A 17,259-nucleotide genomic window follows, 5' to 3' on the forward strand; every position below is an offset into this window, starting at 1 on the left:
CTTAACTTTGAATTAACTGGCCTTCCTGAAGAAAAGATCAAATCTCAATCATGGAAAGTCTGACAGGAAGATATACATCGAAATCAATGTGTCTCAATCAGAAAACTTCTAACTAGATTGAGTCACTGACATGTCTATTAGCCCACCTGCTTTCTGCAAGCCATTGTTATTTCCGGTAAAAGCTGCCTCCTTCACCATTAATAACAAGAAACCTCATGGTTATGGTTTTAAAATGAATTCTTCACTTCTGTGGACTACTTGTGTAATATTGTTGCATGATTCTAGTCAGCAGGTGACATCTTCATCGCAGTTTCTCAAGCTTCTTGTGCTAGCTGTTTTCCTGCTGGCCTGCAGTAATACCTATGGTGTAGCTGATCTATCTTATCCCTGGGATGACATCATTAATATTTAATGTTTCTTAGAAAATGTATCATAACTTCTTATTAAATGCATATTTTTCAATTAAACTTGCAACATGATCACTAATGTATTAGTCATATATAAGAAGCCTTTTTATCCTACTTGCTTGTGTAATTTCTCATATTTTGAAACTCAGATTTATTGATTTTTAATATGCAGGTACAGGTGTCTCAGCTGGAGTATTATAAAATATAATTATATTATACCTGTAAAATATTAAAATTGTGGTACAATTTTAGATTAAAAATCTAATTTTACACAATCGTGTAGAAGTGACATGACCCAGAATGCTGTCAACATCATTGGTTAGCTTTCCTTCTATTTATTCTCTTTTGTTTCAATACTTTAATTTATTTCCTTTGTGGAGTCAAAAGCATAGTTTTATTCTTTGTAGCCAGCTGAGAATATTTATTAGTCCCTTTTCTGAGGGGAATCTGTAACCAGCAATTTTTTAAATTATAAAGGGCATTCTCTTTTTCAGTGGTTTGTGAACAGGAAACAGTTGTAATCTGTGGTATTTAATAAGCACTTTCATAACCGATTTCCTTTTGCAGATATGCAATGTACACTGCAGGATACCCTATAAAAACGAAAGAAAACAAAAACACCTCCAATTATTGACATCTATTTCTAAAAAAATAAAAACATATCCATTATAATGTTATACAACAATGTTATCTCCAGATAGTGTATGATCATGTGTTCAGTTAATTAGAAAATGGCAATTAATACAAATTATTAGTTATTAATACTAATGCACAATTATGTTACCACTCTAAACTGTGTGATGTCAAGTATTATTAGATCTCCCATTTACACTTAGCTTATTTTGCAATATGAACAATAAAGTAAAAAAAGGAACTTTCCATTTTTATTGTACAGTTCTTACAACATTACATTTTTAGTGGGAAGTATATAGGCTTCATACCTTAGATAAGGCATGGAGGGAAAGTCCATCAGAGTTATCTCTGCAGTGAAACACAACTGCTTCCTTCAGACTTCCTGGTGTTAAGTTTCACAGAGACTGATGATATGCCAAAAGGGATACATAAGGTTATATGAGGTGGACGAACTGATTGAAGTTTTTTTTTTGGTCCGCATGTAACTTTCCATAACCTCATCCGAATACTTCCTGAGGAGTTGTGGGAAACCGAACAGTGAAATGTATTTTTTTCACCCATTTCTTCATTTGAAATCAATCAGTGAACAGTGGAGATAATGTCTCAACAATCAGGTGCATAGAAGAGATTTTGCTAAAAAAAGAAAAAGTGCAACAATGTATGAATTAATCTGAATTTGGATTTCAAATTAAACCTTTGCAGAGGTTAACTTTTATTTGCATGCATGCTTTTGTTTTGTTTTTTATTTAGTTCTGGAAATTGCTAATAATTGCCAGCAATTTCAAAGCTAGAATGCTGTGAAACCTCCACTTCTATAAGCCCTTGAGTTCTCCAGATATGCATTTAAAAAGTTATATCCATCAAGTTAACTATCTTTCAAACTAATTTCTATTATTTTGGAGTCTGATATGAATGTGTTAGAATGAACACCACTGAAACCACAGGCTGCACAATTTGTGTGCTGCTCATTATAATAACTCGTTGGATTATGTTCATCATCAAATAACCTAAACCAAAACCAAAACTGGTGGTGGGGGGTGTTGCCAAATAAATCAATACACAAATTATGCAGTGTCATTGGTTAGTATTGCCATGATGATGACAGCATGTCTCACAACTAGACCTTCCAACAGTAACAAGTACTTTACTACAGGGGCACAATATATATATGGACCCGTATCTGTCAGTCACTAAAGAATTCATATGTCCATCCAAAAACTTTTACCAGTTTACCATTTGGAAGCATCTCACTTTTAAAAAATACATAAATGAATGCCTTTGCAGAGTCCTGAATCTTTTTGTTCTCTCTGCCAACCAGGACAGAGGAATCATCACTCTCAGGACACATCCAGCCACAGCTATGACAGAAGACACTATGGCTTATGTGATAATTAAAGCCAGTGGGCAGCGTCTAACACCTAGCCTGAATCTGTCATCCCCGAACAGCTTCTGAGGGCTTGCCAGGTGATGAAATTCAGGGACTCAGACACCTGCAGGCAACAGCCTTCCTTGTCTAAACAGAAAGCCTCCCCTGTCTCGCCACTTATTTCTGCCACAGTGCCAGTGATATCCTCACTGTTCCTTCTCCCCGCTGACTCGGGGCTCTCTGCCATCCTGACAACCATCGTTTTCTACCTCGGAAGAAGTGGTGGGGGACCAAAAAAAACTCGCTGTTATGGAATTGTTTCACTTGGAGAGGTTTCATTGAGCAAATATATTTTGTTTTGCTGAAAGTCCTCCCAGCGAGTGAATGGAAGGAGGCCCAACGCCACCTCAACGCATTCCAAAAACAGAAGTAATGAATCAGATATTTTAGTCCACCTGTAATGTGCCGCCAATAACAGACAGAAACGAGGGATGCAAATGACAAACAACGATAGATGCAAATATATATGATCAAGCTCAAGCAGTTCCAGACATTAAAACACATACAGAAAGTGGGAACAAGCTATTTTTTGGTAGCACTGCTTTTAATTAAAACAAGAAGTAGCACATAATGCATATTTCATGTAGTCAAGTAAGTAGTATGGTTTAGCTGTCCTTCAATTATTTTTTGTATTTTTTAAGAACCTATTTCAGGCTGAAAGGGGTACGCTGCGGGCCATATGTGTTTCATTCCAAGGCAGAGCAACTCCTTGTCTTGGTGAAAGTGCGTATAACCATTAACAGAACACTTGTCTGACCTCCGTAATTCAAGTTAGCCTTTGTGGTCAGCAAAGTTTGGGCACTGTCTGTCGTAAACTATAATCATCCACATTTACATTTCTCCACCTTAAAGACACATGCTCACATTTGCACTTTGCTACAAAAAGGCTGTTTGTTTTTAAATCATGAATTTAATGTCCAACATTATGAACATGCCATGAATTGACAATGCAAATCATTCGTTTTATTAAAACTGGTCAGTGTTTATACTTTCATCCAATGGAGACAAAACGAAATGTGACGGACAGCTCATCAATGGCTTCAATTGTATGAACATTTTGGAAAGCTAAACTAAGTAAATAAAAAACTTTTAAATCCATTGGTGTTAATGATTTGTTTGGATTTTGTCTGACACAATGACACCTTCCTCCAACAGGAATGATCAGTTTTCTCAGTGAAGATGGAGGCTTCCATTTTACAGATGCATACAGGACCCTCTGCCAGGTGTCCTTGAAGATTTTTTATTAATTCTGTCTCACTGCCCCATGTCATGGCTTGAGCTACACGTCAGTATTTTTAATAAGCGCCACACACTGGACTCACACAACGGTGACTGGTTGGTCACTCTACAAGATCCCACCTCTTGGTAAAAGCTTGTTGTACCATTTATTGGCTGTATTATTTTCAAGTGTAAACACCATACAAAGTATTTTGGTGTTAGTATGAAGTGAATTAAGATAAATAAAATAAATGACAGATCAGGGTAAATAAATAAACATATAAATAATAGTCATAATCTGACTATATAGATTAATTAATTCCAATTCCAATTCTCTGCAAATTTGAGTGATTCTCAGTTTAAAGTAGCTCATCATTTAAATAAACAGAACTGGGCAAAAACAAGGTCTTTCCAAAATGTACACTATCATTACATGTCTGACATACAGACCTAAGAAAATATTTAAAAAGCATCTGAAAACAAGACATATACAACACACAAGCTTCTGTTTATGTCCTTCAGACTGTCAGATGGGGGATACATGCTTTACAATGTTTGAATCCACTCAAAGTTAAGGAATACTAGCTGACAATTACAAACGTATTATTAGCAACATTTTATATGAATTGACTCATTAATAAATGTATCTCTGACACTTAGAAGTTTAATCAATTTGATGCAATGTTATTATTGTATTATTACTTATTTTATTTTATTATTTTCAAAATTAAAATACAAAAGGTTCTGGTGTGAAATAACAAAATACTTAAAAGTAAAAATATTTTATTTGTATAACCATAAAGGTTTATAATTAACATTCAATCAAGAATGTAATTCTAGTAAACCTTTATGTGTTCTCTTTGCTGTGTTAGTGTTAGCCAATGATTGATATCTGGATTGGGAAAAGAGATAACAAGTCAGCAGAGGATGAAGTAAGTAAATACAACTATGGAAAAATATTGAAGCATATTGAAGAATATTTAGTAAAATGCCAAAACAGACAGCATTTCTATGATCTTCTGTAATGCACAAGTAAATAAGACAATTTGCAATTAGTTGAAGAATAGTTATTTGTTAATATTTAAGTGTAGGGCTGTAGTTTTAGTAAAATGGCATATTGAAGCAATCATCTAAATCCATTCAGTAGACTCAGTTGGGGGTATTTCTGCATCAAGTATAATTTAATACATAATGTCATATAATTTAAACATGCTTAAAAAAGGCTGAAGCCGTGTAATGGAAAAACATTCCTTTGACTCGACCATAAGGATACAGTGTAACTGGCAGGGCAGCTAGCTGCTGATAGAAAGACGGCGCTTTAACGCATTTGTCCTTCTCCGCCTGAAGCTCTAAACGTCAAGGCGTGCAGTGATTCTGCATTGGGCTGAGGGCTAGAAACCTCTAAATCAGGGTGTTTTTTTTTTAAGGAGGCAAAATCTGGTCTGAAGTAGAGGGTGGGGAGCTGGACTGTGCACAATCGCTACGTCTCCATGCAAACACCATAGGCGGTTATGGGGGAGGATGTTAAAAACCAGGCAACACCCTAGTGTAAAGCTTTGTTGTGTGACACACACGCAGCCCACCCTAGCATTCCAGCTCCTATATTTGGCTCTGAATACAATTGCAGGTTGCGAGTAGAAATCAACCGGGGTCAGGCTGAGCTAAGGGCAAGGCAAGAGAAAAAAAGGAAAGATTGCTTTTATATGTATATAAATATAAAAGTTAGGCAACTGAGAGGCTTTTTGCTTGAACACGCTAATTATACGTTCATTGGCTAAAGGCATAATTGTGAATCATAGGAAATGGGCTTTGCGCTATGCCATCAGCAACCTCTCGCACTCCATCAAAATGCCAAGAGCAGCTTGGGTACACACTGCCATGCCCTCCTGTTTACAAAATTGCATTCAGCTCAATCGACTGTGTTACTGGCTCCTCTGTAAACACCATAGTAATGCTGCTGAATGCAAACGTTTGCACATTATACACAACATTCTCTGCTCACTTTCATTTCCACACTCTTCCCTCATATATCTGTGTGTGTGTGTGTGTGTGTGTGTGTGTGTGTGTGTGTGTGTGTGTGTGTGAAACAGGCATACAGGATGCCAACCAAAAGGATAAATAACACTAGATATATTTCTGAAAACTGAATTAAACAAGGACACATACATGCGACTAACCGAACAAAACAAAAACACAGCTGATTATGTTTAAGGAAGGGCATTTAGATCCACTAGCAGAGAAATCTCTGACTTCATTCAGCTGTTAATTCCCACCTACTCTGTACTTTCCCACCAATACCTCGAGCGGTGTTGTTGGGTGGAGGCCCTTTTAACAACATAGGATACACAAACACCTGTCAAAGTTGTGGCCTATTTCAAATAGGGCTGAGGCACTTAGCGAATCTGACACCCATGTAAAATCTGTAGGCGATTAATACAAAGCTGATTTAATGACTGCCCTGTTTGGTGCAAATGTCTGATATAGTACATGACAACTTCCACCGAACACAGAACTTTTAGAATATTATCATAAGAAGCCCTCAGTACTTGGAACTATAAAAGTGTTTTATTGTAGATATAAAAATGTATGTATGTATGTATGTATGTATGTATGTATGTATGTATGTATTTATTTATTTGATTGTTTACATGCTAATTTATGTATCTATTTATTTATTTATTTCAATGCAGAGTTTTTTTAATATATATTAAGATGTTAACACATACAAATGACAAATAAAGCAACTCGACTTGGTTCATTAAAAGTCACCTTAGATGATACAATTTAGAAAAAAAGTGAAGTATAAATTTTAAACTTTAATTCAGGTGGTGAAGTGCAGGTCTCAGATCTCAGTGAATATCCTCACTTCTTTCTCTATATTTTTATACATGTATTATATTTGGTTAATATTATTTTATTGCTTTAGTAGTATTCCACTTAATTTGCAAGTTTTGTATTGTTATTATATTAAGCAACAATAGTATTTAACACCACTAGGGGGAAAAAAACATCTGCTTTCTAACTTTTGCAGAAGGTACATTCTCACTGCCCAAAGGAGAGCCATGGACACTAAAATAAGTGTAGTATGAAAGTACAGTTCCCATGATGCCATGAGAGTCAATTCCCTTAACAACTGCTGATTCTCAAATTGTACAGTACAAAAGAAACAAACGTTAGCACTAACAACAAGAAATCGCAGCTTCCTTGACTCACCATTATCTTTTTGCGGCCTCCTGGGAAGAGTTGATTAGCTCGGTTTGGTGTTTCTTTAGTAGGGTGGTAAAATAATCTCACATCCTTCCACTTTGTGTGGGCTGAAACGAGACAGGTATAGCAGTTCACAAGCAAGCCCTAGTGCTCCAGGCAGCCCGTCCAATTCCAGATTAAATTCAGTTTCTAGGGATTCCAGGATTTGAAACAGAACAGAGCGATGGAAAAACAAAAGCACCGGATCAAAAAGCTCGATATTGCAAAGAAAAAGAAAAAGAAAAAAAATCGAATATATTCTCTGAGGTATGTTGAATTAGCAGCCTTCACACAAATGATATCAAAGGCCATAATCAGCTATTTTCACGCAAAGGTCGACTGTTGGAGTCTCAGATAATTAATTGAACCCACATATACGGAAGCAAACATACACACATACATATTTATAAACATACACTGGATGATTACAGTGGGTACTTTCACCGAGGCTTAACCAGTCTAAAGAGAGTAACCAAATGGGATATTATACTGTACCCGCTAATGTATGAAGGGAAGGTTTAATTAAACATTAGCCAGAAAACCATAAGTCTTAGATTTCTGTGGGATGTTGTTTGGCCTGAGATGTACTGAACAGATCCAGGAAGGCTTGTTTTATGTTGTTTTGGATACCCATACACACACACACACACACACACACACACACACACACTCCAAATATAGCCAATCAGTGGAGAATAGTGCAGGAAATGACCTCAGACCTCTGCTCTTTGATGCTGTGCTCAACACTGTTAATGCACTGGAAGACTCCCTCCCTCTTCGCCTTTTCTGTGTGGCTCAAGTAAGGCAGCGGCGACAGAAATTATCAGAGGCACAGTTAAAAAGGCTACATAGATGACTCTAAAACAACTAGTGAAAATATCAGCGGAAAGAAATGGCACTTAACAAATTATAATCCGTTCCATTTTAACGAACGGTAGGAAAATATAACATCTTGAAAAAATATTGGCCTGCACTTGTGGTCTCCCTATTCTTATACGACTGCTACAAAGCCCTCTTTAGATAGTAGGTTAATCTCAATTTTCAAGTCTCAGATTGTGGGATTGTGTGGCTTCCTTTGAGATTTCAGGCCTACTTGGGTGCTAAAAGATGTTCACTCTTCGTCAGTGCACTATTTGACACCTGCGGCCTGCAAGCCAGTCTGTTTTGGTCCTATGACAGACGTATGAAAAAACTTCATGACTCAATCGCATTACTCACTACAATGACCACCAACTGTGCCCCTTTCATACTGCTGTAGAGCTTTTCCACAGGAAGAAAACTTTAAAAAGACATATATTTTAGCTTTTGAAGTGCGACATTAAAAACATGTCAGGAATTGAAAAAATCCTGAAATCAAAATGAAGGGTATTATTTGGACAGGAATGTTCCAACCGTATTAAACCGTAATTAAATATTTATATTCTACTTTGATTAAAACAAACAAAAATACAATTAAAAAATGTGGTAAGTAGGAGATCCAGTGATTTAAATTGTTAAACGTCTTTCAGCTCTGAATGCCTCAGGTGACAAATTAAATGTGTGTTTAATTGAACTCTCCAAATCAAATTGATCACGTTTTCTATACAGTCTATACAGAGAGGATCTGCATTTGAGCTTTCCACTGATCTGAGTGATCACTTTCTCTGACTCATTCCGTATGTATATACTGCAGCATTTAATTCAGCTAAAATTAGCAGCTTCCTGTTCCAGCTTACATGTGTCTGACACCCTTCACAAAATGACCCATTTCACATGTCCCAGTCATACTTAGTCTAGGGAAGAACTGTGGCAGCGAGATCCAGTGACACAGATCCTAAATTAATCTTCATCGCTGTCTTGTATAGAAATAATGAATTAGGCTTTCCAAACTGGGGACAACCAAACTTAGCAGTCCTATTAAACGACAAAGTATTTTTATGATTTAGCCTTTGATAATTGGTTTCCAATTGTGTCCATCTTTTTCTGAAACTTATTTTCGAAAAAGTCTGCATTGATACCCTTCAGCCAACACATACAATATACTGCACTCAACACAAACCAGACTTTTTCTGATGTAAGAAAGATATCCAGCGTGTTAACTGATTTCATGTGTATGTACTGCCTTCAAAATGTAAGTGGTGGACAAATGCATAAATTCATTGCACACCAAAGCCCTGGGGTCATTTTTAAAAACTGTGCAACCCGGGTAGTTTGTGCTCCCAAAGACATCCTTGAGGAATTTACTGCTGTCTAATCAAACCAAGGTGAGATGTTTATTATTAGTTTTTAATAGGTTTCCCTGTACTGTTGTAGCCTTGGACCACCAAGATAAAAAAGAGAATTAACTGCTAGTCTGCAAGGATCAAAATTTATTGCAAACTGGCACAACAGAAAAAAATCCTTCAAAATGTATAGTCACCTGGAACAGCTCAGCTGACTCGCTTTGGCTACTTGATTCAATCTTTCTCTTCCTTTCATGGGGGTCATATTTGAAAGCTAGTTGGGGCATCACAGTGTTAGATTGGAAAATAAGAACCAACTTTAAACAAGTAAATTATGCTGTCTTCATTCATATTTTTATTTTGTTTCTGTTTTATTGTATAACCAAAAATCTGTGCTCTCTAACTAAGGTGATAACTCTCTAAGATTCAGTTACCCATAAACAAAAATTCATCGTTTTTTAAAAAGAAATGACCAAGAATACTATGTTCATTATTATAATTATCCTTTCTACATGAGGTAGAATATGCCACTGTATAAATGCACAGCACATTTCAAACTATAAGACGACCCCCCCATGAGATTAATTTAAAATAGCCATGGAAACAGAACCCAGTTTGTCTCTGCCTTGCAAGACCTTGCAAGTAGAGGATGTTTGCAAACTTATTTAATACCCTGTATTTTTAAATCAGACTCACTATAAGCAATCTAAATAGGATATGTCAAGGCATATTGGAGCATTGAAACAAGTAATATATATATTTTTTTGGCGGGGAGTGGTTAGTCATAAGACTTTCACATTGTTTTGCAGAAAATAATGGGTCTATATATTTAATACACACTTTGCTTGGACTGTCCCTTTTGATCTTGTCACACATGGATGCTTTTAAACAATCATGTCTAATAACTAATGATCCGTTAAGCCGTAAAACATTAAACATGGTTTATTATATTTCTCTTTAATGCATAAATAATTTCTTAACTATTTAAAATGCTAACCAGTCTCTTCTATACTTAACAAACTAGGTGGTACTGAGGTAATGTCGCTGTTTTACTTAAGTGTTCCCAGATGGCAGTGCCCACTCACTGGAGGTGCTTTTGTTTATTTAAGACTTTCTTCTAAAATACTGACTAATTTTATTCTAAACTTGGCACCATTATCCACGATCTGGTGACCAGTCTGTAGGAATCCAGGTAGCAATAAACTTAAAGAGGTCTTAGTTGAATAAGGATGAAATCAGTAATACATTATACCATCTGCTTACAGTCAACTAAGCATGATAGATAATCTCACTATGTAATGTTTCACAATAAAGAAAAAATGTTTATTTAATGAAACTGCAAATAAAACTGACTGGGTTTCAGACAAACAAAGATGTTTAAAAATGTATTATTTTTCTCTTTCATTTAATGTTATTTACTCAAGTAAAAGACTAACAACTTTTGCATTTTATTTTCTTGCAGCTGTACACAAATTGTTGATCATTTTCAATATGTGAGTGATAGATAAACACTTTTCTAGTTCCCTGCACTTTTCAACTTTCATTATAGGAACATGGGGAGAACATATAATGCTCTGGAATCTAAAGCTTTGAAATCAATGCTATAAATCAAAACATTTGAGGTACAAAACCAAAGCTGAAGGTCCTAATAAAGTCCACACTATGTCCCAAAAATATATAACATCATCTCAACAAGCATAACAAGACACTCAAAACCATATATCTGCAGATGTAAATGATCTTGCTTCCTTGAATACTTACACTACAATTTATTAAAGTGTGCAAGTATCCATAACATAACCAAGCACAAATAGGATCTGAGTTTGCAAAAACTGAAAGTATAATTAGGCTGCAATCAACGTGATAGATAGATAGATAGATAGATAGATAGATAGATGTATCATAATATTAGACTCTGGCTGTAGTGCAAGTGAACAAAGTGTATTACAGTGCACTTTTAAGTTTGACAATTTATAGTCTGCAGGAAACAAGGCAAATACAGTGAGTGAGAGAGAAAAAAATGTTATAAAGGAATGAGCGTTTTCATCACTGAAGTTGACTTTCAGCGAGGACAGTTCTCACACCCTTTCCCTTTCTCGTACCTGACACATTCTCCATCCTGCCCAATATCCTATATGAACAAACCAAAGACTTCCTCCTTCAGTTCATCTGTCTTCTTTGCACCCCTCCCACATCCTCCTTCCAACTCGCCTACCTTCACAACTGCTGCTCCAACACAGCTGAATTGTTTCAAGGAGCCCCCAAGGGCTTTTTATTGCTAGAATATTAAGCTACCACTAGGGGGACTCCATGTACAAGAACTGCAACACAGGTCAAAGCACATGATGAAGGAAATGTAGTTGATTTGCAGATCTCATGGCAGCTCTGGTGAATTGTCAGATCCACAATACTATCATCTCATGACATTAACATCTAATACTGTCAGCAATACCTTCAAAATGAGTCACCAAACTGCCAACAGTATTTAACCTATTTTGAATAAAGATTGTTTTATTATTATTGCAAGTTTGCTGCCAAAATTAAATAAGGGAAAGAGGAAAAACATATCAGATTGATCCATGGTACACAACAGTTTCCCATATATTTCCCATGATACACCACACAACATTTGACTGTGTTTTTACCACACCACACTACAGTTTATTGCCATATACGACAAAACTGCTGTTGCCTCCTATTTGACCCAAACAGTATACCTGCTACTTTTACCAGTACATCACTGATTTGTGTGTATTAGTGTTTGTCAGTGTCTCTGATTTACTCAGTGTGTGTGTCACCTTCAGTTTTATTAGCATTATTTGAGTTCTTAATCAGGTCTAAATCAATAACTGAGGATACTATCAAGGTTAAAATTGTAGCCTATTGTGTATGAGGCACAATCACTTTACCAAGTTCTGTATGCACTGCAGCAATGCAATTACAATTATTAATTCAACTGTGCTAACTGAGACACTTAAGCACAGTATAACATTCAAAAGCATATAATGTAAATATAAGTATTTTTTGTTGTTGTTGCATCTTCAAAATCTTTCAAATGTATCTGTGATGGCAATACTGCTTTTCTGGAAAGCTTTAAAACTAAGAAGAGCATGTGTGTCATTAATCAGTTTATGGTCAGTGCATATTTTATTTTGTTCTTGCCAATGTGACAGTGTTTATTAGATTGCTTATTAATTGCTTTCATTGCAGAATGAGTGGCACAATATTTATTTAACAACAAAGTGAAGTATCCTTGCATGTATCAGACATTTTAAGATTTCATTACATTTATACACTATGGATGAGTTCAGGGATACAAAAATAAAGGTAAAATCACATTGTGATCAGGGAACACTCTAACCTGAATTTCACTTCAACAATCCAACTCCACCATGTCAACTTTCACCAGCATTATTTATATATACAGTTTTGTTTCAAACATATCACAGTTTGAATTAAAATAAATAGCAATAAGGAAATGGTGAATGCATTGCAAAACGTTTGGGATTACGCAATGCATCCCCTGCCCCCCCACCCTCTTGCTCTTCTAGTTTGTGCTGTCAGCCCACTCACTCTCCAAGGCACATACACAATGTAAAAGCACTCTCCACCACTGCTGAGCAGCCACTGTGCTTCACACCCACTTTTCTGCCTCTAATCTCACTCACCTACCTACACACTCCGAAACAATTCCATCCAAATCGACATTAAACTAATGTTTGCACATCCTACAAAAACGTGAATATATTAAACAGTGTAACAAAGAAGAGGATCGATTTGTTCAAATGTATTTAACAGTAATGCATGCCGTTTAAACTTTATTAGCTTCCCCCTGTACTATGATAAATCAACCTAGACTTGCTAGCCAGAAAAGCATTGCACCAACCCAGACCGTGCACTTGCTGGGATGCAACTCTTGCTATTCTACCGTTCAGGTGGGGCGATAGCGGCAGATGTCCGCAGTTCTGCGCCGATCTGCGCGGCTGCACCAATGGGAGCGGTGGGATTCTCCAGATCTGTGCAGAACTACCGGACTCTGCGCAACAAGAAGGCGACCTATATAATCACATAGCACTCAGTCGAACCCATGCCAAACCAAAAAGTGACATCTCCCAAAGCCTCCTGGCGGGCTGCATGCACAAGTCAAACCCTAGCGGTACTTACTTCAGCCGGAGGAGCGCGCTGCTCTGCCTGCACTGCTGGGCATCACTCACTTCATATCACTTCATATCACTTCATCTGCTCTGTGCCAGTTGCACGCCGTGTCACAATCACACTGTGAGCCCAGAGGCAAGGGCCCGGATGTGTGCACCCTCCCTGCTCGCCTCAGTATTATTTTATTACAGTCATATTTAAAATATTCGCGGCGCAGTTGCGGGGGACCTCGCCCACCCTCAGACTGTACATTGAAGATATATTTCTGGTTTATCTGAGAGCTAGGCCACTCACTCCTCCGCCGTCTTGGCACCGGCAGCACATTCAGTCGTTCGCATAACAAAGTGGTTACAATGCACTCGTTATGTGTACAGGAACTGCCAACTCGCAACACTTTAACTTCATCTAAGGGATGTAAAAACTGTTTCTACGCCTTATTATTAATATTGCCGTGTTTTGCAATTGTGAAAATGTTATTTATTTATTTTGGAGTGCGGCTGCAATGCTGTTCAAGGTTTGTTGTAAACGTGCCTACAAGAGATCGATTATTATGGGATATTTAATTAATACGCACATGTCCTGAACTCTCACAGCATTGTGTTTGTATTTCTCCCTTCTCTGTCACTTTGCAACAAGTACCAATGGCAGGGGCCAGAGGAGGCGGGGATAGAGCACTTCAGCCAATCAGCGTTGAGAGCAGCAGGTACACCTTCACCGAAACAGCGGTACGGTCGCCTGCGTTCGTGTGGCGCAGATGCCCGCAGGTCTGCGCAGAGCTTCAGAATCCCGCCGCTCCCATTGGTGGAGCCGCGCAGACACTCGCAGACCCGCCGAAATCTGCGCAGCACGAACGCGACGTGTTTTCTATTGAAACGGCCGCGTGGTGAACGCTCTCCCCGCAGCCAATCACAGCAGCGACGTCACACAAGTGGGTCAGTCACAGCCCAAATTGGCGAAGATCGGGCTTTTTCTGTAAGGTCTGTGGTGCCTGTAGTATTACTTTCCACACAATAAGGTAAGAGAAATGGGAGGAACTGTCCTGAAAGCGAATGTGTGACAATTATGAACATAAAAATGCAATGATTTGTGAATGACGACATGGCATCGCGTTTCCATTTACAAGAGTAATAATGCCTCGGTTCCACTGGATTAACCGTCCGCCACTGCAAACGGGGCATACATGTCTGATTTGAGAATACAATCTAGCAAAAGATTACCAACCAGAACCATTACAATTCATATAATTAATACAATAGACTTACTATTGGTATGTATTTACTTATTTTAATGAGCGAACTACTGTCTGTAGATTGAAGTAGCCTGGGTCGTAATTCCAAAGAGAAATGACAGTGCAGCTGCATTTAATGGGTCACACTTTACAATAATTGGGACCAATTCCTAATTTATGTATGCTTCAGGAATAGCATATGCATAGCTTGTGCATTTCCTCTGAGTTCAGATGTTAATCTCAGGTTAAGGTCAGGGTGAGGACATAGGGCTGCAGACAAGTATTGGGGTTAGGTTTTATACATGTGATCCCCGAACTGCTGGAAGCCTATTGCTTTTGTTAGGATTTGTATAACTTTTTTATTCTGCCAAAATCCAATACTTCCAATGGTTCTAGAACACTCAAAGTTGCATGAAAACTCACAAAACATGGCAGTGTTGTAGAGATCTGTGCTGTCTTCTACTTGGAGTACTCCACTGAAAAACATGGCTGCAGTGGGCCCATGAAAAATAATGTTTTTAACACGCCACATCAAGCATGTTACACAATTTTTGTACACTGGAATAAAGAACACACATGGAACTTTATGCATTAGTTCAGCCCAAGCCTTCAACCTACAACCAGACACTGAAGAAGATTGGGCACATAGTTAAGCCGCCATATTGGATCATACGTTTCTACGCATGAGCATGTTAACATGGTAAAGTGTTACCATTTAATGTCATGTTGTAGTTGCCTTATTTATTCATTCATTGAAAGGATAACATTTGTACATACATTGATATATTTATTTATTTGTATTGGTCAGTATATATTTGTTTTACAAAGTCTGAGACTTTTTCCAGTTTTTCAACTTAACTATCGGCATATATTGTAACATGAAGAATCTACATCGTAGCCCTTTGAATTAAAGTTTTTATAAGTGTAAATTACAAGACAATAGACAATACTTTCAAACTGAAAAGTGTCATAAGGGTCCAGGAAAGGTAGAGAGCAATATAAGGATTTTATTAAATTGACAAAGTAGTCATTCCTCAAATAGAATTAAATAGAATTATTATTATTATTATTATTATTATTATTATTATTATTATTATTATTATTATTATTATTATTATTAACTCAATCATGTGAAGTAAATGGTGTCAGCAATGTTGTACAATGAACTAATTGCCTGTTGCAGTTCAATGACAAGTTGTCCAATAATGTTGATTTTACAATACAATTTGATTTTAATAGGGATTATAACAGAAGTATGAAGTTTCTCTACTGCAAATTGGATACAAAGGTTTTAAAAGGGCAGAGGGCAATACAATCCTGATGACAACATTATTAATCAGAAAATCTCATAGATACAAACACACATAGCTGAGGTAGGCTATGTCTAACACCAGCCATCATGAGAAACTAATTGCCACACCAAACCTAAAAACTATGGCAAGCCAAATTGTCATTTAGAGATATCTCAAAATACAATTCAAGATATCTTAAATTAAATTGCAGATATCTCAAACTAACTCTATTTCAAAATATCTCAAATTCAATTCAAGATATCTCAACTAAAACAGGAAGTCATTTTAGGATATCTAAAAATTACTTCCTGTGAAATTGCTGTAGGTTTTGTATGAACTTCCTGTCTATTTTAAGATATCTGAAATAGAACAGGAAGTCAATTTGAGATATCTCAAATTCAATTCAAGATATCTCAAATAGGACAGGAAGTCTAATTTGAGATCTCAAATTAGACTTCCTGCTCTATTTGAGATATCTTGAATTGAATTTGAGATATCTCAAATTGATACAAATTGATAGTTCATACAAAACATACAGCATTTTCACAGGACGTCAATTTGAGATATCTGCAATTAAATTTAAGACATATTGAATTGTAGTTCGTGATATCTATAAATGATGATTTGGCTTGCCATAAAAATCTCCTAATATATATTGGAGGATGAACAGATGTCTCTGTCCTCTAGATCAACAATACACTGCACATGACAGTAAGCTCCAGGTGTGTAGATTATTTCTCTTGCGCAGCATTTGTATTTACACATCTGTATGAAGAGAATTTTGCTTAAAGAGCTGTATGCTCAAGTTATGACTATTGTGCACCAGAGCCCTGACATAATACCAGAAAGGCAACCGTAGAAATAGGGCATTTATTACTTATCCCAATGCTGCATTTCAAGATATTACATTTTCTGTCATACATTGATGATATAATCCAGTAAAGCTAAAAGTTAAATAGTATATTAAATTAGGATAATGAATGATATTTAAAAGCTCCAAATTAAAAAAATCAAAATGCTTCTGTGCTGTATGTAGGGTCATTCTTCGACCTGGGCCATCAAAGCTGATAGCAGAATTAAGTAAGGAACGTATCAGAGTACAAATTGCTTAGTGCCACTTGTTGTGCTGAAGGGAATGAACAGCAGGGATTGTAGATGCTCCCATGCAGCATTGATTACAGAAACAAAATTATGCTTTTGACCTTGAACTCATGCTTTAGTGTCGTTGAACCGAGGAAACTCAAACTCATAATTTTATTCCATCTTATGAGGCGTGTACAGTATCTACAGCTCTGCACTTACTCAGTTTACCCAAAGCTTAATGATAGCTGGAGTCACAGTGTTGTTAACGCAGCACTTTTGTTCATGTAAGCCAGTTCAGCCCCTGGCAGGGCAAGCCAATTTGTGACATATGAAAGTGTTCCACCGTCTAATTCCATGTTTATGGATTCTC

At 36.9% G+C, this 17,259-nt stretch overlaps 1 protein-coding gene across 1 annotated transcript in view; it reads right to left on the bottom strand.

The window, feature by feature from the left end:
- Nucleotides 1-13,633, bottom strand: part of zbtb7c (zinc finger and BTB domain containing 7C) — a 75,187-nt gene extending 61,554 nt beyond the window's left edge. Inside the window, exon 1 of the mRNA XM_066712258.1 lies at nt 13,296-13,633. The gene's annotated coding sequence lies outside the window, so the exon portion shown is untranslated. The remainder of the gene's footprint in view (nt 1-13,295) is intronic.
- Nucleotides 13,634-17,259: the final 3,626 nt, after the last annotated feature.

The sequence above is a fragment of the Amia ocellicauda genome, chromosome 8 (assembly GCF_036373705.1).
Source record: "Amia ocellicauda isolate fAmiCal2 chromosome 8, fAmiCal2.hap1, whole genome shotgun sequence".
Taxonomy (NCBI): Eukaryota; Metazoa; Chordata; class Actinopteri; order Amiiformes; family Amiidae; genus Amia; species Amia ocellicauda.